The sequence below is a fragment of the Halichoerus grypus genome, chromosome 2, assembly GCF_964656455.1.
Source record: "Halichoerus grypus chromosome 2, mHalGry1.hap1.1, whole genome shotgun sequence".
In the NCBI taxonomy this organism is placed as follows: Eukaryota; Metazoa; Chordata; class Mammalia; order Carnivora; family Phocidae; genus Halichoerus; species Halichoerus grypus.
Genome location: NC_135713.1, coordinates 16,172,434 through 16,199,940, shown reverse-complemented (window position 1 = coordinate 16,199,940; position 27,507 = coordinate 16,172,434). Strand labels below are relative to the sequence as shown.

The following is a 27,507-nucleotide window of genomic DNA, read 5'->3' as shown; positions in this document are numbered from 1 at the left end:
CTATAACCATTATTATATTGTAATCATAAATATTTTGTTGCAATTTAATATAATGCATACATTTCTGGGAACATAAATAAGATACTATTTAACTCCCTTTTACCTTATTTTTAAATTTCTTAGTAATAAAAAAAGACAGGAGAGGAGACCCAGGATGGTACAATTCTGCATGTGAATCAAAAGGGAGATGTTATTCTAAGGGAGATGTTACATTCAGAGTTTCAGTGAAAAGTCAAACTGAAATTCACTGGGAGATTTCAGAATCTGAATATTTGGAGTTCATTTAATGGTATAATTCCTAAGCTATTCAAAATGCTATGATTTGGTTACAAATATAATCTAAAGTGTCATTCCATAGGGCTTTGCAATTCAAAATGGGCATAAGGTAAATGATGGGAAAGACCTTGCATACTGCTACTATCTGATCTCAGAAATGGGGCCACTGAGGGGCTGATATTAAAAGTAGAAAGCAGGGGCACCTGGATGGCTCAGTTGGTTGAGCCATCAAATCTTGATTTTGGCTCAGGTCAAGGTCTCAGTGTCCTGGGATCAAGCCCTGCTTTGGGTTCCTCGCTCTGCGGGTAGTCTGCTTGGGATTCTTTCTCTTTCTCTCCCTCAGCCCCTCACCCTCCCCAAATAAATAAATAAATCTTTTTAAAAATAAATAAAAATAAATAAAAAAAGAAAGCAAACATTGATTGTAAAATGGAACATTTTTCAGTGTTCACATTTGCTACAAGGGCGTGATTCCATACTTACCAATGGCTATTATTATATAATTAAACATTTACTAGTAGCTGCCCAGTAGAATTATATGTGCATATACATCTATGCACATGTAAATACAGATAACTATCTATGCACACATATCCATATACTCTAACACAAATCAGAAAAATATAGTTAAAGAAGGCATTCAAAAGTCTAGGAACATTAAAGAAAACATATCTGATAACTGGGCTAGTTACTGGACAAGGGCTAGCCTCTTGGGAATGCTAGTTGAGTTATAAAGTAAAGTATCTAGAGTATCCTTTCAATTCTATTTAAATCTCTGCCTGTTGAAGAGAGAATTGGGATGAGAATGGGCACCCCATTTCTATTAATTTCCCTTATTTTTCTGACCAAGAGTCAGGTATGGGTTAATCTCATGTAATTTCTTCTCTTTTCTCCACCATTTATTTCTCCTCAACATAAATTTTAATTTATTAGCAATTCAAAAGTTGACCATACCTGTAGTGTCCACATCCATAGTAAGGTGGCACATGGCTGGATCAATTGGGGAAGATGGAATATGAACATTCCATAGCTAGTCATATGCAAAGGTCCAGGACACAATATAGGCAGGCCAGTTCGTGGGTCCTTAGCTAAATGATCAACAGGAAAACACCTAGACATTCAAATGCACTGTGTGAGGTGGTGAGATGGAAAATGAAACATCACATCCTCTTGTTCACCTCTGAGAATTTTGCAGCTATGACACAAAAGAAAAAAAGAAATTAGACATTTCTGAGCAAAACTGTACTTATAAATTTACACGGTTATGGTTCACTCTAAGATTGTAAGAGAAAGACAAATCTACAAGATGAACTAAAACCTGGCGCAAAGCATGTCCTGAAAGACCAATAGTTGTCAAAGGACTAGAGGGGGGATGGCAAGCACCCCCCCCTCCCGCCCCATGTAGATGTTACTTGCATATTTAGACCCATTTAGACCACCCAAGGCTCCAACTGGCTATTTTTATACAGGAGAAAGCTTTCCTATCTTCATGCCCTTCCCCAATATCTTCTATAGCTCCAACAATCAGAAAGATCATATTCATTTGAAGCAGAATAAAGCTAGAACCACTAGAGGCTCTCCCTTGAGTTTCCTGAATTGTAATTTATAACAATCCAAGTTACTCTCTTACCACTTTGAGGTTCTGCCCTGTCAAAACTTCCTGTAAGTTGAAAGCCGTCTCTGAAACATGTTACATATAGTAATAACTTGCAGTGGCATAGGCTAACTCCATTTTACCAAGCTCCTCCTTGAACTCCCATTATACCATTTCCTGCCTGCTCAGCAGCAGCACTCTGGAGTCCCAGCACTAATTCCCAGGTGCTGCTCAGAACCACACAATCAGAAGCATTAGGAAAGTTTAGTCTTGCCAAAACACTTCTCTCACTGTTTCCTTTAGCTGTTTCCTTGTTAGTATTCACTGAATTCTGAACTCCCTGGGGAACAATGGCTATGTTCATTCAATATTCAATAAATAGATAGAAGGATCTTTCTGGCAATAGTGAGATATGAAGGAAAGCAGGGAACTGGTGGTACGGGGTTCATTCTGAGACTTGTTTGACTGCCTATAGTTGTAGTTCTTCTTTCACAGAGGAAAAGAAAAGGTGGAGATTTGTCAAATAGTTTATCATTGAAAATATGATTTAACTGTTGATTTTTTGTTTTTTTTTTTTTGGTAATTAGATTTATTTGTTCTTTTTCCTCATTGAAATGAAAACTTGAGAGAAATTGGTAATATTTTATCCAGGAATAGTATAATATTCTAAAAAACTATTTCAACATTATTGTGTGTTTTAATGAAAAGGAAACCATGCATATTAAACTGATGCACATTTAAAGAAAGTCAGATATGTATTACTTTACCAACTTATAAAATGATAGAAGAAAATAAATCTATATAGTGTTCATGGTCTCTGCACACACACACAAAAAATACCAATTGATTCTTTAAACAAAGCAGCAAAAACTGTGAAGAGTCTGATCTGTGTGTGGATAACTGAAACTTATATAGATATTTAGGTTTTTAAATACTAATTTACTTGGCTATACTTAACTCTAATTCCCTTCTATTCCAGAAGTGGTTTATAATACTGGACATTTTTAGTATCAGGCAGGAAGTTTTTATTTATTTATTTACATTGTTTATTCTGATTAGACTGGGTATTGATAATTCTTTAAGATTTGCCAGTGTTTCTAATATACAAGCAGGGCAAAAAATTGTGTTAGAAGTAAGGCGGTCTCTTTGTGAAGGATAGACACAAAACCACATCTCTACAATAAATTGATGGTTAGCTTTATTCCTCTAATTATGAATGATATCTGTGACAATCCCTCCATGTTTCAGTGCTTAGGGAAAATGTGCAAATGAATGAATTATATCCTCCATCAAGAATATTAATATTTGGCAAACCAAAATCCATCCTGAACATGAGGTGTGTCCATTTTGATAGAGGACAGTTATGTTCTCTTTAAAATACAGCCTATTAATCTATAAAAGGATAGTGGTTCTCCTGAAAAAGCATGTGTTATCAAAAATCTTCCTATTAATAAAAATGTTTCACTACTAGAAAAATACGTGTGTGTCTAGGGATTAGATACTAGATAACTTCAAACTCATACATATTTTTGTCCTGAAAGAGTTTCAATTAAAAAGGATTTTCCAAGCTACAAATACATAGTTTAAAACCTAAACATCACACTGAAAATCCAATATTTGAGCAAATATTGCCTTTATTCAAAACCGTGATGGGTTTTTATTTTTTCTTACCAGTATTGCAGGTCTTTGACATATTCAGTATTGACATCCTCACCACCTATTTTTTATGAAAACAGCAGAATGCCATTCAAACTCGGAGCTATTTTTGCCCAAGCATCATTTTTTCCCCCTCTAAATTCAAACTCTCCCAATCCTTTAAGATTTTATAATCAATAAAAGATTGGGCTAATATAAATCACTTTTCCAACTAACCAACTGGTTATTACACTATAGAAAATGTAGTATGGCTATTTCTATAGGAAAAATGTCTTTAATCAGCAAAAATTGAAAGACTTCCAGTTTTATTCATGAAGAAGAACTGCTACAAAAATTGTCTTCATGCATTAAAAAATACTAGAAAAGTTGACAAAACATATGAAACAGTGGTTTTAAACATTGCACAATAAACAGCACAAGACTGAGAAAAGGGAACCAAATGAGGTGGGGTATTTTCCGGGATACAGTGTAGGAAATGGAGGGCAAAATACAGTTCATTCTTCTGGCTGAGTTTAAAGAGACAAAAATTAGAATTTGGAGAAATACAGAAGGCCAAAATTCATGGGACAGAATTCTGGAAGAAGACACTGCACAGAGACCTCCAAAAAGATTCACTTTCAACTGAGAGGAAATGCCTGAAGGGTAAGGAAACCACTAGAATGAGTAGGCAAACCATTCACCAGAGCTGGGAGTTTATGATACCAGCAGTCAGTGGGAGAGGGCTTAGTTATAGGGAGCACTGCAGAAACTTTTCTCACAAAGGCAGACTAATGCCCTCCTTCCCACAAAAGTCTAATCTTCACACACCCTAATCCCTGGTGTTGAGTATGTGACATACAAAAGGACATTATAGGTAGAATTAAGATTACAGACTTTAAAATAGGGAGATCAGCCTGGATTATCCAAGTGGACTACATGTAATCACATGGGTTTTTAAAAGTAGAAGAGGAAGGCAGTTTGGCCAGGAGAGATTCTAAGCATGAGAGGTTTTGACCTGCCATTATTGGCTTTGAAAATGAAGCAAAGGGGCCAAAGCATGAGTCAAGGAATAAAGTTGACTTCTTAAAAGCTAGAAACAATCTTTAGTCGGCAGTCAATAAGTGACCAGAAACTCAGTCCTACACCCTCAAGGAATCGAATTCTGCCAACAAAATGAAGGGATAAGAAAATGATTTCTCTAGGTCTATTTGTTGAGATTTAGTATTATATCCTAGTGGTTGTTATTGAAGATAGTTTTCTTAGTCCATTTATTTTGGGGCAGTATATTTTTAACAATTTTGCACCTCCCAGTAAAAAAGATAGAGTGAGAACATGAAATCTTATCAGGGAGTTCTGACTGTTCAAACGTAGGCTTTAATTACAGCAAAGTGCAAGGCTCAAGAACAAAATAATCAAAAAAGTGTTAATGTGTATCTACAGTAAAGTAATACAAAGAGTTCAGCATATTAATTATGTGCTAAAATTGCTATTTGGGTTTTATTAATATATTTTTAGGAGAAAAAGGAAAAGAAGCATATCATGTATAATTAAGGTCCATAAGATATGGCATAAGGTTAAAAAATGTGTGGGCTACTTTGTTCCGTAAAGAAAGAACAATAGCTAATTTTAATAAAACTCTTAAAGGTTAGACTACTTCTCTTTATTCCTTCTTTCGTTCCCCCTTCCCTCCCTTCCCTCTCTTCCTTTTTTATTTTTTTCACTCTCTTAAATAGGAGTAAAAATTTATTCTAATGCTCTATAGTAAATGAAGAAGTTACTGACAATAATGGTGCTGAAGGTGAGCAGGTGGAGTACAAAGAGAATAAAACTTTAATTAAGGGCAGATCTGTTTAGATCAAAGCCATCATGGCTGTTTGAACAACTTAGTCTTCAGTTATGAAAAAAATTCTGAATTTTTAAAAAGAAATAGTAAAAAAAATCACCTTTATCTATTCACAAATGATTTAAATATTGCTCTCATGAATATTGACAATGATGTTTGTATGCTCTCCATGTGTTTTGTACTTCTACTTTAGAGTATAGATAAATATATGCACTCTCAATTTCAAAAATATGTATTATTTGATTATATTTTAATGATTCTCTTTATGTAATATCAGGGTACCTATCAAGCTATATTTGACCAAATAATATTTTTAAACTAAAGAAACCCTCCTATATTACAATTTTATATATATACTAAAGGATAATCATGTCATGCATAAGCTAATATCAACTCAAAGTAGTTCAGATTACAAAGTTTTAAAAATTATTTTTCATTATATTTACTAATTACAAGGCTATGTGCTGTAATTTTGGCAACCAATGGGGAATGAATTGATTGATAAAATATCTTAACCTCTAAAGTACTTCATATATTCAAGATGCTTTTCTTTATAAAAGTGTTGAAACATTAATAAGGAGTTAAAATGACAAGTATGTGTGTCACATGGGTAATGCCATTACAAGTTAAACCATGTTTAGGACCTCAAAACTTTTTTTTATTGTATATGGAAATCTGTGGTATTTTAAGGCAAAATATGGGCACTTTAAATCTTTCTACAGATGTTGGTAACATCAGCAATATAAACTTCTGATTAATATAAAATTCTGATGAAGCACTATTTATTGTGTCAATTCTTACAAGGATAGTGCCTTGGAAAAATTTTATAGAATAACAATGAAAATCAGATGAGGTCATTATATAAAATAAAATGGCATACCTATTTAGATGAAGAAAATAAGATATTTATATCAACTTTTGTAAAGTTAAAAGGATAATAAATAAAATATCCAAGTAAAAGGGATACATTTACCTTGTGAATATCATGAAAATGCCAATAATGTTGATGATGCGTTTATAACCATAAATAGGGGGTGATACATTTATTTAGACTTTATTTCAGTGTAGCATATATTTTACTCCCTCTACTCATTTGATTTAGAAATCTAAAATCAGAAAATTTTATGCTATGTATTTACTTAAATAAAATTAATGCTCAGCGGGCGCCTGGGTGGCTCAGTTGGTTAAGCGACAGCCTTCGGCTCAGGTCATGATCCTGGCGTCCCAGGATTGAGTCCCACATCGGGCTCCCTGCTCGGCAGGGAGTCTGCTTCTCCCTCTGACCCTCCCCCTCTCATGCTCTCTCTCTATCTCATTCTCTCTCTCAAATAAATAAATAAAAAATCTTAAAAAAAAAAATAATGCTCAGCTTACTTGACTACTTAAATGAGATAAAAACAAAACATCTTTTGTGTGCCCACTGCTTGCTCTGGATAAGCAGCACAGTTTTCAGATGTAGTGAGAGAGGTTTTTTTTTTCTTCCTTCCTCTGAAGAGTACATTAGTTTGCTAGAGCTGTTGTGGTCCATACGCTGGGTGGCTTAAACAACAGAAGTATATTGGCTCACGTTTTGGAAGATAGAAGTCCAAGGTTAAGACATTGGCAGGGCTGGTTCCTTCTAAGGGCTGTGAGAGAATCTGTTCCATGCTTCTCTCCTAGCTTTAGTGGTTTGCTGGTAATCTTATGAGATCCTGGCTTGTAGAAGCATCACAGTGATCTTCCCATGGATTTCTCCCTCTGTGCCCGTCTCTTTCCAAACTTTCCCTTTATACAAGGACATTTGTCCTACTGGATTGGGCCCAACCTAATGACTTCATTGAACTTGATTACCTCTACAAGCACCTTATCTCTAAATAAGGTTACATTCTGAAATGCTTAGGTTAGCACTTCTACATATGAATTTGGAAAGAACCAATTTAACTCACAAGAGGGAGTTTCAAGTCTCTGATAGAAAATATTATTTGTAAAAAACATTAAAGTACTACAAAATCGTATAAGACTCTACACAATATAGAACAAATTGAATAATATTAATGAGATAATTCATTGTTAACTAAGAAGAGAATTATTGTAAAAATTATTGAGATTTTTAATTGTTGAAGGATTTAATGGTAATGAATTATCAAAAAAAGGTACTGGTAGAAAAAAAGACTTAGAAATATCATGGGCATGGTGTGCCTGGGTGGCTCAGTTGGTTAAGCTCTGACTCTTGATTTCAGACCAGGGTCCTGAGATGGAGCCTCTCTCTGTCTCGGAGCTGGGTGTTGTGACTGCTTAAGAATTTCTCTCTCCTTCTGCCCCTTCCCCAATTCTCATGCGAGCTCACCCTCTCTTTCTGTGTCCCTAAAAAAAAAAAAAAAAAAATATATATATATATATATATATATATATATATATATATAGGCATATATATAGGCATATTAAAGCATTCTTAGGTAAGAAATAATAAGAAGTGAGATTAAAAACAAAGTGAGATAAAAATGCAGATTATCTTGGTTGGGCCTATGACCATACTTGTCTTCAAAAATAATGTTGCAGGTTATAGAACTAGAAGAAGATTGGTTAATGGCAGCCATGAGTTTGGGAGTTTTGATTTAAATACTGTAATATAAGAAGGCTCTTGAGTTGAAGAGCAATATGATAAAACTGTTTGTGGAAAATTACCGAGCATTAGGTATAGAGAAAAAAGAAACAGAAAAGTTAAGCAACTGTAGCAATGAAAACAGGTGTTAGTGACTGCTTTCCTGTGCCCAAAGGACTGAATAGCTCTAGATACAATGTCAATAATTTAGAATAAGGTGGACTTAAAATCTGAAACCTAAAGAGGGGATGGAGGAGGGTGGGTATTTGTATGTGTATATAAACACACACCATACACACACACACACACACACACACACACACACACACACACAAACCACCAAACCAAACACACAAGTATTGACTACTATACAGAAATCACACTACTTTAGGTAGAACATTTATTCTCTTTTTCTTTTCTAAGTTCATTATTGGTGAGGGAGTGAGAAGTAGTACCCAGATCCTTTGCCCTTTTTCTCCCCATTAAACTTCCAATAGAATTTTATAAATACAAAGATATGTTTGAGCAAGAGAGTTTTATAATTTATACCTAGAAAATATCTGAATTATAACATTTTAAACTGACAAGTGTTGCCTTTTCCTATTCTTACTGTCTAACAAGAGACGCCCTGGGTTTACTTTAAATTCAAAGAATGATAAAGTCTGAGTTTGAAAACTTCTGAGTTACAAAATATTGCCTATATTTGAGAGGATGAATGGACACCTAAGATCCTACCTCAGTATGTACTTGTGGGTGTGTAGTGGGGGTTTATATATAATAATTGGGGTATAGATTTACCTCATCGCTTACCTTAGATGATAAATACAATTATTTTACCTTTTGCTGATCTAGTTTTCTTCAAAAAATCTACCTGTTAATTAGTTTGGCAATAACTTCATTAAAATGACCAATACAATTTAAGTTTGTAAGATAAAAACTAATTTAAATAGTCCTCTTTGGTTACAATATAGATAAGAAACTCTATCTCCTAAGGTTGCAGGCTGTCCAGCCTCAGTGAGCTCCTTCCCTCTTTCCATTGTTCTTTCTGTGAATTGCAGGAGGGTAGAGGGAGAGGCATACTTATGGGTGGCCATTGGGAACACTGGGGGTCCTGGAGCATGATGTCATCTGCCCCCTCTTGTCTCCAGGGTGTCCTTGTTCTGCCTACAGATCTTTGTGGCTAAATATTGCAGCTAGTGTAAGTCCCCTATGGACAGATCCACGGGATTCTAACCTGAATTGAACTCCCCTCAGCAGCTGCTGACATTGTAGACCCCTAGAGGTTTGGCTCTGGTGACCATCAGACTTGTAACATCCTGGGGATTCACTTAGCAGCATTCCCTAAAAATACATCTCACTCCTATGGTGAATCTGTCTGGCAAGTTCCCCAGCCATAAATAATTTTAGGTCTTACTGGGATTCCTCCCAGAACAGAGTGTCTTTATGATATTACATCTAGGAGTTAAAACCACCAAGTTTCTGTCTGACCGTCTATGTCATTAGTTTTGTTGCTTCCCACTTTTCTGCCTTCAAATTCCCAAATGGAGAATAGGTTCATGAGACACTATCAACCCTTGGGATCTCTTCAATCATCTAATGAACATGGCCTTCTTTTCAAGCAAGAACATAGAGAAGAAAAATGCACTCTTAGTCCTGGCAATTTTATTGTCTTCTCTTCCCCTTTTTTTCTTCTTCCCATCATTGTCAGGGCCTCCTTTTGACTCGCAACAGCAGGCCATTTATGATTAACACGGATCTCTATGTTCCACATGAAGAAAACACAGAGGCTTTAGACCTTCAGGTCTGGTGGTTGAAAGCCCAGGAATGATAATGGGATCCTCTTTTCCAACAGTACTTATTTCTCACATCTTGCTGTTAAATCCTACTTTTCATCCATGAAAAGTTGAGTTTTATCAGCTTTTTACTCTTGGGAGCTTTTCCCTAAAACTCCAAGTCACCACTAATCCCAGCCATCTAAGGCACAGAGGATAGTTCCATGCTTTGGAAGAATGAAAGCAAATTCATTTAAAAATTTTTACAGGGGCGCTTGGGTGGTTTAGTCAGTTAAGCATCTGCTTTTGGCTCAGGTCATAATCCCAGGGTTCTGGGATCGAGCCCCACATGGGGCTCCCTGCTCAGCGGGGAGTCCACTTCTCCCTCTCCTTCTGCCCCTCACCCTGCTCGGGCTCACTCAAGTAAATAAATAAAATCTTAATTTTTTTTTTTTTTTACATATCTACGTATAATACTGTATATACAAAGTTAAATCTTACCAAAACATGTGGTAGGCAAAAGTAACATTGTGTAAAATTCTGGATCACTACCTAGATTAGTAAAACCCATATTTTCCATGGTAGCATAACTGGTCAAAAAATATACAGATGTCAAGTTAGAGAGCATAAATTATGTCCAGTTGATCATACATTTAACTAAAGAGGCAGTTATTTCTTTCCATACTCCAAGAAAACTAGATTTTAGCCAGTCTTTTTTTTTTTTTTTTTGAGAAATGAGTGATACAAAGGAGCCAACTGACAGTTCTAGAGTGATCAACATACACACAAAACCACAATACATACATGTTCTATAAACATTAATGTAGTTATAGTTATGGTTATGTGTATTTTATTACAATAATCATTCCTTTCTTTATAATATCAGTTTGGGAATTTTTAGGCTTACAAATGAAGCTTCTTCTCTTCATTTGCAGAAATCAATTTTGTATGCACTTAAAACCTGTAATCAATTGCTTGATACCAATTTATTTTTAAAGGTCTAATGTTCTGAAAAATTATTTAATATTCAGGTACTGTAGCATGATGACAGTGTATAAGAAGATGATAAAAAGAGGAATGACTGAAGACTTAGGCAATCCTGGACGTGGTCACTTAATAACGATCTTACCGAATGTGATATTTAACTTACTGAACCTTTTGTTCATTTTCTCATCTATTAAATGGGTATTTGTGTATTTGCCCTAAAGGACTATTTTAATATTAACTGTAACACATGTAAGATTCCTAGCACACTGTCTCCCTCAGTGTAGCCATTTAACACATGAGAGCAATATTACTATTAATGAAGCTGTTCTACTTTCTCAAGAGCAAATACATAAAAATGATTTGTCAAAGTTCAAAGACAGAAAGACATTCAAATATTCTAGCTATGAAAATTGATAGCCACTCATAAGTAATTTTAAATTATTATTTCAAATGTGATTTTTTTAAGTTAGGGAAAAATATTTGAGAAATGCAATTTAATTTTTTTTAATATAGAAAGCTACTTTTTTAAAAAAGATTTTATTTATTTATTTGACAGAGAGAGACAGAGAGAGAGGGGACACAAGCAGGAGCAGAGGGAGAGGGAGAAGCAGGCTTCCCCCCGAGCAGGGAGCCCGATGCGGGGCTCGACCCCAGGACCCTGGGATCATGACCTGAGCCAAAGGCAGACGCTTATCAACTGAGCCACCCAGGAGCCCCTAGAACGCTAATTTTTAATAAATACAGGACTATTAATCAAAATTTCAAAGTGAATTGTAAGATGAGCTGATAGACACCAAGTTCTTGAAAGCTGACCCCTCTCTCCATCTCTCTGTGTTACTCATCTCCTCCCCAAATCTGTCCACCCAATTTAACAGTGACTTCCTGAAGCAACCACTCTATAAAATTCTATTTTTTTACTTATCTCATGCAGCTTCATATTTTGCTTTTAATTTTAAAAAAACAGGTCAGTGAAATGGCTTATTTGATCTGTTTTAAAAGAAAAAAAAATATTTCTCAGTTCAACAGTTACCCTAGATAAATAAAAGAAAAAAGAAATGCAAGATAATCTTTGATGCTATCTCTATCAGTTGAATGAAATGAATCTGTGGTGGTGAAGGAAGACATTAATACTTCTATTTTTATTTTTATCTAACAAAAATAGAGAAATAGTGCTTAATTTGTCTAGATTACCATTCATACCCTCCTGGCTTCTGTGGTTCCTATGGTCACACTTCCTGAATGGCTCTCCAGGGTTCCAAAAGGAGGGGAGACTCCACAGAGGGTGCTTGGCAGAGGCCTCTCTCTCATTCATTCTCCATTAACATAGTGGAATAGTAGAATTTCTGTATCCTATGGTATGTGGATTTATGATGATTTCTCCAGATGGAGTTTTAACTTATGTAAATGTTATAAAATTAATAGCAACTTCAAGATTCTTGCAAAGGAACTTTAGAATAAAAATAATAATGCTAATAAAAAAAATAAAGAAAACTGTCCTTCTGTTACAAGATTTTCATCAGTTACACCAGAATGTTTTTAAAAATCTAATAAGAACTCAGCTGCTTTAAATAAATAAACATACCCATCTATATATTATATGTGTATATAAATATATATTATATATGCACACATATACATATATATAATTATTTTAAAGATTTTATTTATTTATTTGACAGACACAGCGAGAGAGGGAACACAAGCAGAGGGAGTGGGAGAGGGAGAAGCAGGCTTCCCGTGGATCAGGGAGCCCGATGCGGGGCTCGATCCCAGGACCCCGGGATCATGACCTGAACTGAAGGCAGCGGCTCAACCAACTGAGCCACCCAGGCGCCCCTACATATATATAATTTGAAATGGGAATTTATATCCATTATCAACTTCAAGTATATACTGTCTTTTGAAATACTAATGATAATATTATATATATATTTTATTGATAAAGAATAGCTGTAAGTACACTAGAGATAAATATGAAAGAAATACATTCTCTAAGATTAGAAACCACTGGCCTCCATGATTCCAAATCAATTGATAAAACAGTCATTGATTTTAATAAAAAATATGAGTTAGGGGCACCTGGGTGGCTTGGTCAGTTAAGCATCAGACCCTTAGTTTCAGCTCAGGTCATGATCTCTGGGTCCTGGGATCGAGCTCTGCATTGGGCTCTGCACTCAGCCTGGAGTCTGCTTGGGTTTCTCTCTCTCCCTCTCTCTCTCTCTACCCCTCGCTGCTCTCAAATAAATAAATAAATCTTTTAAAATATATATATAAGTTAAAAAGGTACATGTATGGGGACACCTCAAGATGGTGGCATGAGAAGATTCTGAACTAGCCACCTCCCACAGACACACCAAATCTACAGTTACATATAGAACAAGTCTCTCTGAAGAAGATGTGAAAACTAGCTGAACATCTCCTTCACAACAAAGAACAAAAAAGGCCACATCAACACTGGTAAGAACGGTAAAGATGTAGTATTACCCAAAACCCCACCCTTGGCACATCAACTCACAAGCAGAAGGGATTTCACAAATATGGAGCATATCCTTGAGGAGTGAAGACACCCCAAACCTTAGGACCTGTACCAAAGAGGTAAGGGGTTCAACAGCAGACTAGACAAAGCAAAAGAAATGATCAGTGTCCTGGAAGATAGGGCAGTGGAACTCACCCAAACAGAGCAGCAAAAAGAAAAAAATAAAGAGGTGAAGATGGGACCTATAGGACGACATCAAGCAGAAGAATATTTGCATAAAAGGGTCCCAGAAAACAAAAAGAAGAAGAAAGGAACAGCAAATATATTTGAAGAAAAAATGGCTGAAAAGTTCACTAACCTGGAAAAGGAAAAAGACATCTGAGTCCAGAAAGCTCAGTGTTCCAAAAAGAAAAAAAAAAAAAAAAAAATCTAAAAAGATCCACACCAAGACATATTATAATTGAAATGTTAAAATTTAAATGTAAACAGAATCATAAAAGCAGCAAGAGAAAAACAACTTGTTATGTATGATAGAGTCCCCATAATACTATTCAGACTTTTCCAGCAGAAACTTTATTGACGAGAGAGTGGCATGATATGCTGAAAGTGCTGAAAGCATAAACTTCCAATCAAATATTCTACTGGGCAATGTTATCATTCAGAATTGAAGGAGAAATAGTTTCTCAGGCAAGCAAAAACTAAAGGTGTTCACCACCACTAAACAGACCTTCCAAGAAATGTTAAAGAGACTTCTTTAAGCCAAAAAGGAAGGGCATTAATTAGTAACAAGAAAATGTATAAAAATTAAAATCTCACCAGTAAAAGTAAATCTACAGTAAGGATAATGAAGTAATCACTTATAGAGATAGCATGAAGGTTCTAAGACCAAAGTAGTAAACTTAATCATAACTACAACAATTAGTTAAGGGATACAAAATAAAAAGATGTAAAATGTTATACTGAAAACATGAATTGTGGAGTGGAGGAGTAAAATGGTGGTGTTTTAGAATGTGTTCAAAGATAACTGGTTATCAACTGAAAATGGACTGGTATATATAGAGACTGTTACATGTAAGCATCATGGTAACCACAAAGCAAAAACTTATAGTAAATTAAACTAGAGATAATGGGAATGGAATCCAAACATAAAAAAAGGCATCAGACTGCAGGGGAAGAGAGCAAGAGGAGAAGAAAGGAACAGAGAGGAACTAGAAAGCAATTAGAAAACAACACAAGGCAATAGGTACATGCCTATTTATAATTAATTTAAATGTAAATAGACTAAACTCTCTAATCAAAAGACATAGTGTGGCTGAATTAATGAAAAAAAGAAAAAAAGAGCCACTTATATGCTGCCTAGAAGAGACTCACCTGAGATATAAGGACACACCCAGACTGGAAGTGAAGGGATAGAAAAAAAATGTGTCCTGCAAATGGAAACCAAAAGAAAGCTGGAGTCGCTATACTTATATCAGACAAAGTAGACTTTAGAACAAATACTATAATAAAACACAAAGCTGGGCATACATAATGATAAAAGGGTAAATTCTACAGGAAGATATAACTTTTGTAAATATATATGCACTTAACATGGGCGCCTGGGTGGCTCAGTTGGTTAAGCGACTGCCTTCGGCTCAGGTCATGATCCTGGAGTTCGGGGATCGAGTCCCGCATTGGGCTCTCCGCTCAGCAGGGAGTCTGCTTCTCCCTCTGACCTTCCTCCCTCTCATGCTCTCTGTCTCTCATTCTCTCTCTCTCAAATAAATAAATAAAATCTTAAAAAAAAAAAATATATATATATATGCACTTAACATAAGAGTACCTAAATATATAAAACAACTATTAACAAACATGAATACAATAATATTAGGGGATTTAATACCCCACTTACATCAATGGATAGATCACCCAGATAGAAAGTCAATAAGGAAACATAGGTGTTAAACAACATATTAAACCATATGAACTTAATAGATACATACAGAACAGTCCTCCAAATGCAGCAGAATACACATTGTTCTGAGTGCACATGAAACATTCTCTAGGGTAGATCATATATTAGGCCACAAAACAAGTCACAAATTTAAAAGACTGAAATCATATCAAGCATCTTTTCAGACCACAATTGTACAAAACAGAAAATCAATTACCAAAAAAAAAAAAAGAAAATTCACAAATATGTAGAAATTAAACAATATACTACTGAGAAGCCAACGAGTTAATGAAGAAATCAAATGGGGGGAAAATACCTTAAGAATTTTCAGCAACATACATTGCCAGAACAATTAAGCAAGAAAAAGAAATAAAAAGCATGCAAATTGGAAAGGAGGAATAAAACTGTCACTCTTTGCAGATGACAAGATATTATATATAGAAAACACTGAAGTCTTCACCAAAACAAAACAAAACAAAACAAAAACCCTGTTAGAACTAATAAAATTAGCAAAGTTGCAGTATTTAAAAGCAATTACAGAAATATGTTGCACTAATAACAATGTAGCAGAAACAGAAATTAAGAAAACAATTGTATCAAAAAGAATAAAATACTTAGGAATAAATTTGACCAAGGATGTGAAAGACCTGTATGCTAAAAACTATAAGATATTGATGAAAGATATTGAAGAAGAAATAAATGGAAAGATATTCCATGCTCATGGATTTAAAGAATTAATATTTTGTTAAAATATCCATATTATCCAGAGCAATCTATAGATTCAATGCAATCCTAATCAAAATTTCAATGGCATTCCTCACAGAAATAAATAATACTAAAGTTTGTATGGAACCACAAAAGATCATGAATAGCCAAATCAATCTTTTTTTTTTTTTTTTTTTTTAAGCCAAATCAATCTTGAGAAGGAAAACAAAGCTGGAGGCATCACACTTTCTGATTTCAATGATGTTACAAAACTATAGTATTCAAAAGAGTATAGAATTGGCATAAAAAGACACATAGATCAATGGACAAGAATACAGAGCCCAGAGATAACTCACATCATTAATATATGATGAAGGAGGCAAAAATATTCAGTGTGAAAAGAATATTTTTTAGTAAATGATGTTGGGAAAACTGGACAGCTACAATCAAAAGAGTGAGTATGGACTGCTATCTTATCCCATATACAAAATTTTACTCAAAATAGATCAAGGACTTGAATATGAGACCAGAAACCGTAAAACTCCTAGAGGAAAACATAGGTAGTAGTATCATTGACATTGCTCTGGGTGATATTTTTTTTGAATCAGACTCCATAGGCAATGACCACAGAAGCAAAGATAAACAAATGGGGCTACTTCAAAGTAAAAAGCTTCCGCACAATGAAAGACATCATTAACAAAATAAAAAGGCAACTTACTGAATGGGAGAAGATATTTGCAGATCACATTTCCAATAAGGGGTTAACATCCAAAATAGGTTAAAAAAATAACTCATTCAACTCAATAACAACAACCAGCCATCCAATTTAAAAAATGGGCAGAGAATCTAAATAGACATTTTCCAAAGAAAACATACAGATGGCCAACAGGCATAGGAAAAGATGCTCAACATCGCTAATCATCAGGAAAATGCAAATCAAAACCACAATGAGATGTCACCTCACACCTGTCAGGATGGCTGTTAACAAAAAGGCAAGAAATATTAAATGTTAGTGAGAATGTGGAGAAAAGGGAACCCTCTTGTACCTTCAGTGGGAATGTAAATGGGTGTAGCCACTATGGAAAACAGTATAGATATTCCCTAAACTAATAATGGCTGGAACTGGAGGGGATTATGCTAAGTGAAATAAGTGAAGCAGAGAAAGACAATTATCATATGGTTTCACTCATATGTGGAACATAAGGAATAGCGTGGAGGACCATAGGGGAAGGGAGGGGAAACTGGATGGGAAGAAATTAAAGAGGGAGAAAAACCACGAGAGCCTCTGGACTCTGGGAAACAAACTGAGGGTTACAGAAGGGAAGGGGGGGATGGAGTAACCAGGAGATGGGTATTAAGGAGGGGACATGTGGTGATGACCACTGGGTGTTATATGCAACTAATGAATCATTGAACACTACATCAAAAACTAATGATGTACTCTATATTTTGGCTAACTGAACATAATTAAAAAAAAGAAAAAAAAAAAACTAATAATAGAACTACCACATGATCCAGAAATTCCACTTCTGAATATTTATCCAAAATAAATGAAAACACTACTTTATAAAGTTATTTGCACCTCTATGTCCATAGTAGTATTACTAATAGCCAAGGTAAAGAAAAAACTGAAGTGTCTATTGATAGATGAACGGATAAAGAAGACATGGTAAATATTTACAGTGGAATACTACTCAACCATAAAAAGAGAATTAAATCTTGCCATTTGTGACAACATGGATGGACCTAGAAGGCATTACAGTAAGTGAAGTAAAAAAGTGAAATAGAAGAAGACAAATAGGGTATGGTTTAACTTGTGTGGAATCTAAAAAACAAAATAAATGAACAAACAGCAAAACCAAACTTACTGGTATAGAAAACAGATGGGAGAGGGGTCAGAGGGTGGGCAAAACAGGAGCAGATAGAAGTCATGGGGCATAATGTACAGCATGGTGACTATAGTCAACAATATTGTATTGCATATTATGTAAGAATACATGGAAATGGGGAAGCAGGACTTATTGTGGGGAACATTTCACAATATATACAAATATTGAATCATTACATTGTACACCTGAAACTAATACATTATGTCAATTATACCTTAGTTTTAAAAGAATGGCATTTATTAAATAGTACTTTTAGTAAAAAGTGGTAATTGTTCAGCCTATGAATATGTACCTGAATCTGGGAGAACTATCTGAAACCTGTTTATTATGTGGGGAACGGAATTTGAAATGAGCTATATCTTTTCTTAACCAAGGTTTTTTAAAACTATACCAAAGAACCAAATTTGCAAACTACTACTATTGCACTTTCGTGAGGTTAAAAATAATTTTCTATGAGCCTGAGTGACATTGTTTACAATCAGATTTTTTCAGATGCTTTGGATAGATAAGTAAAGCTCATTTTATATAGGTGGAATACAGTAATAATTTATAAAATTTCAATACAAAGGTGAATTCCTAACTAAAACTATATAAATTTACCACAACTTAGCCTGTCCATACATACCAATGTTTTTTCTTTCTCTCCCTTTTTCCTTTTCTCCCTCTCTCCCTGTCTTTTTCATGTGCAGGCAAACACGCTTAAAAAAAAAAAAAAAAAAAAAAAAAGAATAGAAATATTCAGCATTTAAGGGTTTAAATGCCTGCCTATGTTTTCATTGTGGTATTTTAAGATAAATTATTTGATATAAATTAATTTCCCTGTTTAGATTATATTGAATGGTAAGCTGTGGTTCAATTTATCACTATAATAATTGTGATGTTAAGGATCCAAACATGGATATAGCTAAACTCAGAACTGCAGAGGGTCAGCACACAGCCAGTTACCAGAGGGAAAGAAATGCCCGAGAACATGCTTATTTCTCAGCCAGCATTCTTCATGATTTATAGACCGATTGAAATGTCAATTCAGCTGATGACAAAGAATAAGAAGACATTTGCAAAGGGAATGCATGAGCAAATCTGCTTTCAGCAAACGTTTTCCCCTAAAATTAGTAAAAATTTAAAGTTTTCAGCAATGTACCACTTGAAAAGTGATTGAAGTGAGATTGCAAGACTGTGACTCTGTCTTGCACCAAGATGCACCACATTAAATAACTGTGCAGAGAAAGGAACTTCAGTATATTAAATTGAGGAATTTTGAAAATGTTCTTAGTTAAATTCTTACATCTTGTGGTTTCATGTCTAGCATGAAAACAAGGCAAATTGCTACTTCAAAGAAAGTAAAACATAAGAAATTGGATTCACTGGTTGCATATTAATCACTATTGAGTTAGAAGTCGTACTCAACAGAATTATTGATATGACTGTGAGTGCTTTCATTTTTATTCCTCAACATGCTTTACACAAGAGTTACAAGTATGTGCACATAAATTAGAAATAAGATTCTTTTATATCATGAATCATGTCTGTAATGAAAAACACTTCATGAAAGGTTTGAGTCTTATCCTAGAACATCTGTTCAGGAAAGGATTTTTTTTAACATTAATTTATTGGTCCTGAAAGGTTCTGGAAATGGAGAATGAGATACTCTCTTGCCTTTAGGGGAGGATATAACATTTCAGATTCATCTTATGTTGCCTCACATTAATATTATTCAACTTTCAAATGAAAAGAAACTCCATCTGGTTCCCTTTGGATAATCCATATATTATCTTCACTTTCATGAATATGTAAAAGCATCATTGCCTAAGAAATATATTCAGAAGCAGTGAACAATAATTACAGACATTGCATATAACCCCCAGTTTAACCAGTCCTTATCTTTTTCACTTACATATCATATCAACATAAATTTATCGAGTACCTTTAATAGTAATTGCTGGGGCGCCTGGGTGGCTCAGTTGTTAAGCGTCTGCCTTCGGCTCAGGTCATGATCCCACGGTCCTGGGATCGAGCCCCGCATCGGGCTCCCTGCTCGGCGGGAAGCCCTCTTCTCCCTCTCCCACTCCCCCTGCTTGTGTTCCCTCTTTCGCTGTGTCTCTCTCTGTCAAATAAATAAATAAAATCTTTAAAAAAAAAAAAATTGTAATTGCTGAGCAGACTAAAAAGGAGCCTAAGAACTGGTTATTGATGGCAAATGGCTTACATGCTTTATTAGTTTGCTAAGGCTGCTGTAACAAACTACTATAGATTGGCTAGTTTAAGCAACAGAAATTTATTTGCTCATGGTTCTGGAGGTTGTTGACAGCTTTGGTTCCTCCTAAGGCCTCTCTCCTTGGCTTGCAGATGGCTGCCTTCTCCTCGTTTCCTCCCATACTTATCTCTCAGTCTGTGCATGCTTCTGGTGTCCCGTTCTGTATCAAAACGTCCTCCTCTTGTAAGAACGTGAGTCATATTGGATTAGGGCCCACTCTGAAGACCTCATTTAACTTAATCACCTCCTTAAAGATCTTATCTCCAAATATGGTTACTTGCTGAAGTACTGGGGGATTAGAACTCCACCATGTGAATTTTGAGGGGACATAGTTCATCCTATAAGACATCTTAATTGTTCATAGGAGGAGTCAACCTCACTGAGTATAGTTGTTTATTCAAAGAGGTTTCTTTCCAGGTTTCATTAATTTGTTTCATTGTCAAAAATTAAATTTTATTAAAATTAAAAGAAGTGAGCATGGTGTTTCTGTAACTTATGCAAATTCTTGTCTACCCTTGACAATGCAAGGACCTTGTTCCATAAATCATCTCCTCTCTCAGGTTTCCTGGGTGTTTTTCCAACCAGATTGTTAACCTCTTAGCTCCTACTTTTAGAGAATTGGAATATTTACATTTTGTACATATAATACCTTACAGGTATGGGTTATACTTTAAATATTTTTATAGCCTCAGCATGCATACAAAGTTAGTAAAATAAAGGAGACCATCATTTCTTGAATATTTACCGATATCCAGACCCCCAGATTTAAATTTTTTGCCTGCTTTGCACTTCAAATCACTTGCTAATAATTATTGGTCAAGGGAATCAAGTGATGTTTTAACTGAAAATCATGTTATTTTATCTGGAATATTAATATACTTACTAAAATGTTCATTAAATAAATTTATTCCATGGATGCTAACATCTGCTTTTAGAAACAAAATTAATTGGTAGATGCTGTTTGATTATTCACTGTACCCTTTTTATATCTTATGTCATCATGACCTCTGACAGAAAGGAAATTACATATAAGCAAATAATTTTTAAAGTTCTATGCTTTCTATAATCATGACTTAAATTAGCAGTTGCATAATAAACTATTATTAGTAAATAGAAACATAGAATATAATGCTAGTTAATTCAGTTGGTTGTATTCTAATCCCTAATCATGCATCAATCATCAAAGAGTAAATATTAATCATAATGAAGTTTGGTTAGACATCATTCCTAGAATTACAGAAAAATATATATAATTTTCCTTTCTCACAATCAAAGAATATAAAATGTGCTTTAAAATTCATATATTTTTGTTAAATTCCTACTCTTTGCAAGATTAGCTGCTAAGCATTGTACTATGGTAGTCGATGAAATTTGTAGAGAAAGGATAATTAATCATGCTCGAATTGTTTTCATTATTTGAAAATAAATTCCTCAGCACCTTTTGGAATAAGTGCAATTGCAAATTATGTTTCCTGTATTTACAGAGTTAAGAAATCTATGGAAAACTGAAAAGAAAGCAAAATAATGCATCAATATATATGAATTATTATAAATATTCATACAAACCGTAGTCCTATACATTCCATATCAGTTATCTGATTTCATAACAAGCTAATGTGAAACCCCCCAAAAAAATATGATGTAGAAAAAATGTATAACATTTACTTCTTTCTTAATATAAAGTCTCTCCATTTTGGTTTATTTCTCCACTCTCTGAGGCCTTGTTTGCCCGGGTACCACCAATAAATCCCTGGTGTCTCATCACTTTCTATTCCCCAACGAATGACAACTGCCAATTTGAAAAGTGGTCCCAAGTTACTTTTATGGAAATAATTTTCCTTAGTATCTCTCTCCTGCCCTGTTTATGATTTTGTTTATGTTCCCTCAGAACCCTGTGCATTGTTCACAATAAATTATCTCACTGCATATATTTTCCATTTCATTCTTAGCCGCATTTTATATTTGTGTTTTATAAGATTATAAGATCTTCCAATCTACTTTTTCAGCACGCCATGGTTTTTCCAAGCCTGTTGTACTCCTGTGCATATAGGAAATCATTAAAGAAATGAATTAATGTGTTAATGAAAAGTTGCCAACAGTGAATTTCTCCACAGCTAATCCCACTTTTCATTATTGTTCTACAAAATGAAAGAATTCCAAGTTATAATAGAGCTGCCATTATGAGTATTGCAAGCCTCTTAAAATTATCACTCACTGTTAAATATGTAAGTTTATGGTGATATTAATACTGATATCCCATATGTTGAAAATTTTGAAAATAATAACTGAGTTCTGTTGAGCCTGTTACGTTAAAGGCCTCAGTGACAAATTAACTAAAATGAACATGCCAGTCGTTAAAGTGGCTCAGTGGCTATCAATCTGGATTTTAATATGTTTAATTACATTAATGCCAGCCAATTAGTCAAGTGGCTTAGCTTCATCTATTTCCTGGCTCTGCTGATGTTAGAATTGTAAATGTTTTTATATGAGAAACTGAGAAGTCTGGCAACAACCATCAAAGGAAAACATGGAACGATCATTGGTTTGTAAGGAAGAGTTTTCATGTATTTTGGGGAAACTGCTAACTTCAGTGCTAAGCAAGTAAATTAGTAGTCATTCTCTAAGCTATATATGAAAAGAAGTGCAAAATTAGACATTATTTAATACACTGCTGCCCAACGTTTCCTGGATGCATCTGATTAGCTAAAAAACCCTAGTGTGAGAGGTTAGATTTGTTTAGAGTAAAAAAGCTGTAAAATGGGCATTGTTGGGTCTTATTCAACAGAATAAAACATATCAGTAGCAGATGATCACAAGTGTCTGGGTGGGATTTAAATCGTAAGTTTCTATAAGAAAGAAGAATGGAAATGGAATCTTGGAAAACAAACTACCTTGTGGACAGATGACCCAGGGAAGTGTTAAGCAGGCTTGCTTAGTGTAAGACTGTATTCCTTGAATATTTCTTCCCAGTAGCTTATGAGAAGAAGTGGTCATGACTCTGGTTTTCTTTTTCTTTTTCTTTCTCTTTTTTTTAATTGGTTACTGGTTCCTTTCCCTTTTCTTCCCCTGTCAAACACTGCCACTGGGTAGATTTAGATTCTAGGTCAGACTGAATACAATTGCACAGTTGACTGACTCATTCATTCATTCACATTTTTCAACAAGTATCTGTTCATTTCATCTTTGGCTCATGCTACTGTTCATTCAACAAGTACTTATTGGGTATGTATCTATGCCACATAATATGTTAGACCCAAAGATTTCCTACCTTTCCCTTGCTGTTTCTTTTCCTTATTTATGTTGGTATTTTCTTAGTTGTTGTTATTTTTTTTTCTCACTCCCCACCATGAATATTATTGTTTAATTATCATAAAGTCATCTTTAAGAGAATTGCTCAGGAGAAAATATACATGAAGCATGAGATAGTGCAGGAAGAGAATGTCCAGCTAATCCCAAATCACCAAGGAAAAACCTTACAATGTATGAAATAGCCAGAGAATTTTAATGATTAAGACACCTGAAAACACAACTGAAACAATAAAAATCTTTTATTCTTTTCACTTGTCCCTTCAAAGTTCCCTGATGTTCACTAATTCTGTATTTTTTTGAACAATGTATCAACCTACTGGCTCAGTACAAGTCTAAGGATGTTATATGGTGGAGCCTAAGAGATCATGCAGTACACTTGTGCTAATCATGTACACACACACATTGGATTTATGTTCATGGAGTCAGCACTTAGATATATCACTTACATCCAAAATAATCCTTGTCAACCATCAACAAAACAAAGGCATAAGATCCTGCTGTCTAAACTTCACACTGAACACAAGGGATACGATTTTGACTTTTTTTTTTTTTTTTTTTTTAAGATTTTATTTATTTGCGAGAGAGAGAATGAGAGACAGAGAGCATGAGAGGGAGGAGGGTCTGAGGGAGAAGCAGACTCCCTGCTGAGCAGGGAGCCTGATGCGGGACTCGATCCCGGGACTCCAGTATCATGACCCGAGCTGAAGGCAATCGCTCAACCAACTGAGCCACCCAGGCGCCCAAGATTTTGACTTTTTAAAAATTATAATGACTGTGCATGATGTTGGTGTTACAACAATAAAAGAAAAAAAAAACTAGCAAGCTGATCCAAGATACTGATAGTTTCTCCATGCTGATTGATTATAATAAGAGTTCTGTTACTCTGTGTGTGATTCTGATTCTGGGCATGTCATTTACCCATGTCGGGCTCAGTTTGCTTATGTCAGTCATCCTGTTAAGAAATATTTGGGAAAACACTAGTCAGCATTATGGAAAATTATGAGAATACACAGGTTAAACATTTTGGAAATGAAGAGGATAAGATATATTGAAAAGTAGCTAGAAAATACATTGGAGTGAGAGAAGAATTTTAAGATTAAAGAGGCTTGGACATGTCTATATACATATGAAAAGAAAACAATAAAGGGAAATAATTTAAACTGTACAATTTCCCATTCTACCCACCTTTTAATATTGAAAAAAAGTTTTATTTTACCATTAGTGAAAATGCATCCTAAAGCATTATAAAAATATCTATATAAATACTATATAAATACCATGATAAATTTTATCATTATTATCATCATGATAAATGCCTCCAATATATATTTATGTATTAAATGGCTAAGTTTAAAGTATTTTTTTCTAAAGATTTTATTTATTTGAGAGAGAGTGAGAGGAAGCACAAGCAGGGAGAGCAGCAGAGGGAGAGGGAGAAGCAGACTCCCTGCTGAGCAGGGAACTCAGACATGGGGCTCCATCCCAGGACCCTGAGATCATGACCTGAGTCAAAGGCAGACATTTAACCTGTTGAGCCACTGAGGCACCCCTTAAAGTATTTTCTGATTGAATTCTAAATAAACTTTTGAATTCCTTTTTTTTCTTTTTTTCTTTTATTTATTTTTTTTTTTTTTAAGATTTTTTATTTATTTATTTGAGAGAAAGAGAGAGAGACAGAGAAACAGCATGAGAGGGGAGAGGGTCAGAGGGAGAAACAGGCTCCCCGCCGAGCCGGGAGCCCGATGTGGGACTCGATCCCAGGACTCCGGGATCATGACCTGAGCCGAAGGCAGTTGCTTAACCAACTGAGCCACCCAGGCGCCCTCTTTTATTTTTTTGCTACAGAAATATTTATTAGGGGTTGAAAATGGTCAGGCCAATTTGTTGTACAAATTTTTAGGAGTTATAGAGCATCAAAATTAACTTTGCAAATTCTTCTACATGTCTAAAAGGGGAAAAAAAGATTTGTGTGCTGTCTAATGGATGTTTATTGTGATAGTCATGAATTTTAGGCCAAAGAAACATAAAAAATATTTTGTTTATACATGCATAAACAGTACTTTTGAGAACTTTATTTGATCAATTTGGACATTTCTGCCTACTTGCAGGATACATTTTCATTCTAATAGTAATACAATTTTTTAAATACCTCTGCATATGTGTATGGTTTATCATTCCTATAGTTGATCTGATGTGGAATTTAGCCATTGGTCAAAACTTTGTTCTACAATTGTTCCCATGGGAAAATATAAATGGGTTTATGAAATAATTTATTGAGATGATTTCTAAAATGACATTTCCACAGAAAGTGTAACTTCCTTATAATCATAATTAAGAAACTGTTTATTTATTTATTTATTTTCTTGGGATTTCCTATGTATTCCTTTGTTGTGACAAGCTTCTCATGCTTCCTTAGACCACACATGAAATAAAACAGATCTTTACAGCCCCCAGACTCCTCACATTTAACAAGCACTGTGGAATCTCTAGGTTTTCTCCATTTTATTGGTATTTTTTGAGTTTTCTTCTTAATGTCTAAGATATTTTTTGCTATCTATGGCATTCATTTTTTATTAAGTCTATAAAACATTTAAGGAAATCTACATGGAATTATTGTACATAATGCAAGAAAGACAATGGAGAAACTGATAGAGAGGTTCAGCATGTCATGGGTTTGGAAACAAAGATCCTTTTTGACTAGAAGAGCACATATAGAAATAGTCTAGGCCAAGGCTCCTTAGAGGAGAAGCATCTAAGCTGTGTCACTTTTTAAGCTTTTTAGAACACCTTTTTTTGCAAGTTATAGGAAGATGGAAGAAAAGACTATAAAGATTAATGAAAATAGAACATGTTTTACTTTCAAATAACTTGCAGCCATATGGAATATGTCACATAAATGCATGGTTATAAAATCAGTTATATATTATTTAACATGCAAAAGAAAAACCACAGGTCATATTCTATCATGAATGTAGATACAAAAATCCTAAATAAAATGTGGATAACTGTAAGGCAACAACAAATTGAGGTTATTCTGAGCATGAAACATTTCATTATTTTAAGAAATCTAAATCGTCAAAATAATTAAAAATAGATTCACAAAAATAATGGATAATTTCCTTAATATATAAAATTTTTTAACACTATAGAAAGATGATGATTGGTATCCAATAAGAAAAATAAACAAACTTGCCAACAAACAAAAAGTCTAAAGCAAAAAAACTTTGTAGGAATGAGCACATTTAATAGTTACATGATAAATGTATCCTCTTTAAATCAAGAATGAGACATGGAGGGGCGCCTCGGTGGTTCAGTGGGTTAAGCATTGCCTTCAGCTCGGGTCATGATCCCAAGGTCCTGGGATCGAGCCCTGCATCGGGCTCCCTGCTCCGCGGGAAGCCTACTTCTCCCTCTCCCTCTGCCTGCCACTCTCCCTGCTTGTGTTCGCTCTCTCTCTGTCAAATAAATAAATAAAATCTTTAAAAGAGCAAGAATGAAATATGGACTCCACAGTCATCATTTACGTTCAATGTTATACGAGAAACTTTAGTTAGAGCAGACAAACTGAGTAAGTTTAAGAGGAATGAGTATAAGAAAATTAAATATATATACATATATATATACACACATATATTTGCAGATGGCATGATTATATTTAATAAAAATTTTTAGCAAGCTTGGAAATTATAAAGTGAAGACAATTCTATTCACCATTTGTAGGAGTGACACCACTTTTAAATTCCATCAAAGGTATTCATTTGCCTTTCTTCCAATAGTTTAGGTAACAGAATATTTTGTCAAATATTTTTCCCCCCAAGCAATGTAGGTTTAAAAAAAATTGTCTTTTCAGGGAGTATTTATTAACATTCCCTTTATTATGAGAAATGTTGACTCTTTTTGCTATTTATTTATTTATTTATTTTTAAGTAGGCTCCTCACCCAATGTGGAGCCCTTCACAGGGCTTGAACTCACAACCCTGAGATGAAGACCTGAGCTGAGATCAACAGTAGGACACTTAACTGACTGAGGCACCCAGGGACCCCAATGTTGACTCTCTTTGTTATCTTATGTACAGTTTATATTTATTTTCTTCGAAGTATCTAGCTATACATTTGTCCATTTATGGGTTGTTAGTATTTTCTCTACTTGTAGAAGCTCTTTCTATCTAATGTATGTTAACTCTTGGCTGCAGTATAAATATAATATAACATGAAAGTATTTTATCCTTGTTTCTCATTTATTACCATTCGAT

At 34.6% G+C, this 27,507-nt stretch overlaps 1 long non-coding RNA gene across 1 annotated transcript in view; it reads left to right on the top strand.

Moving 5' to 3' along the window:
- The window catches only part of LOC144380940 (uncharacterized), a 385,501-nt gene that overhangs the window by 40,045 nt on the left and 317,949 nt on the right, over positions 1-27,507 (top strand). The gene's annotated exons all lie outside the window — the stretch shown is intronic.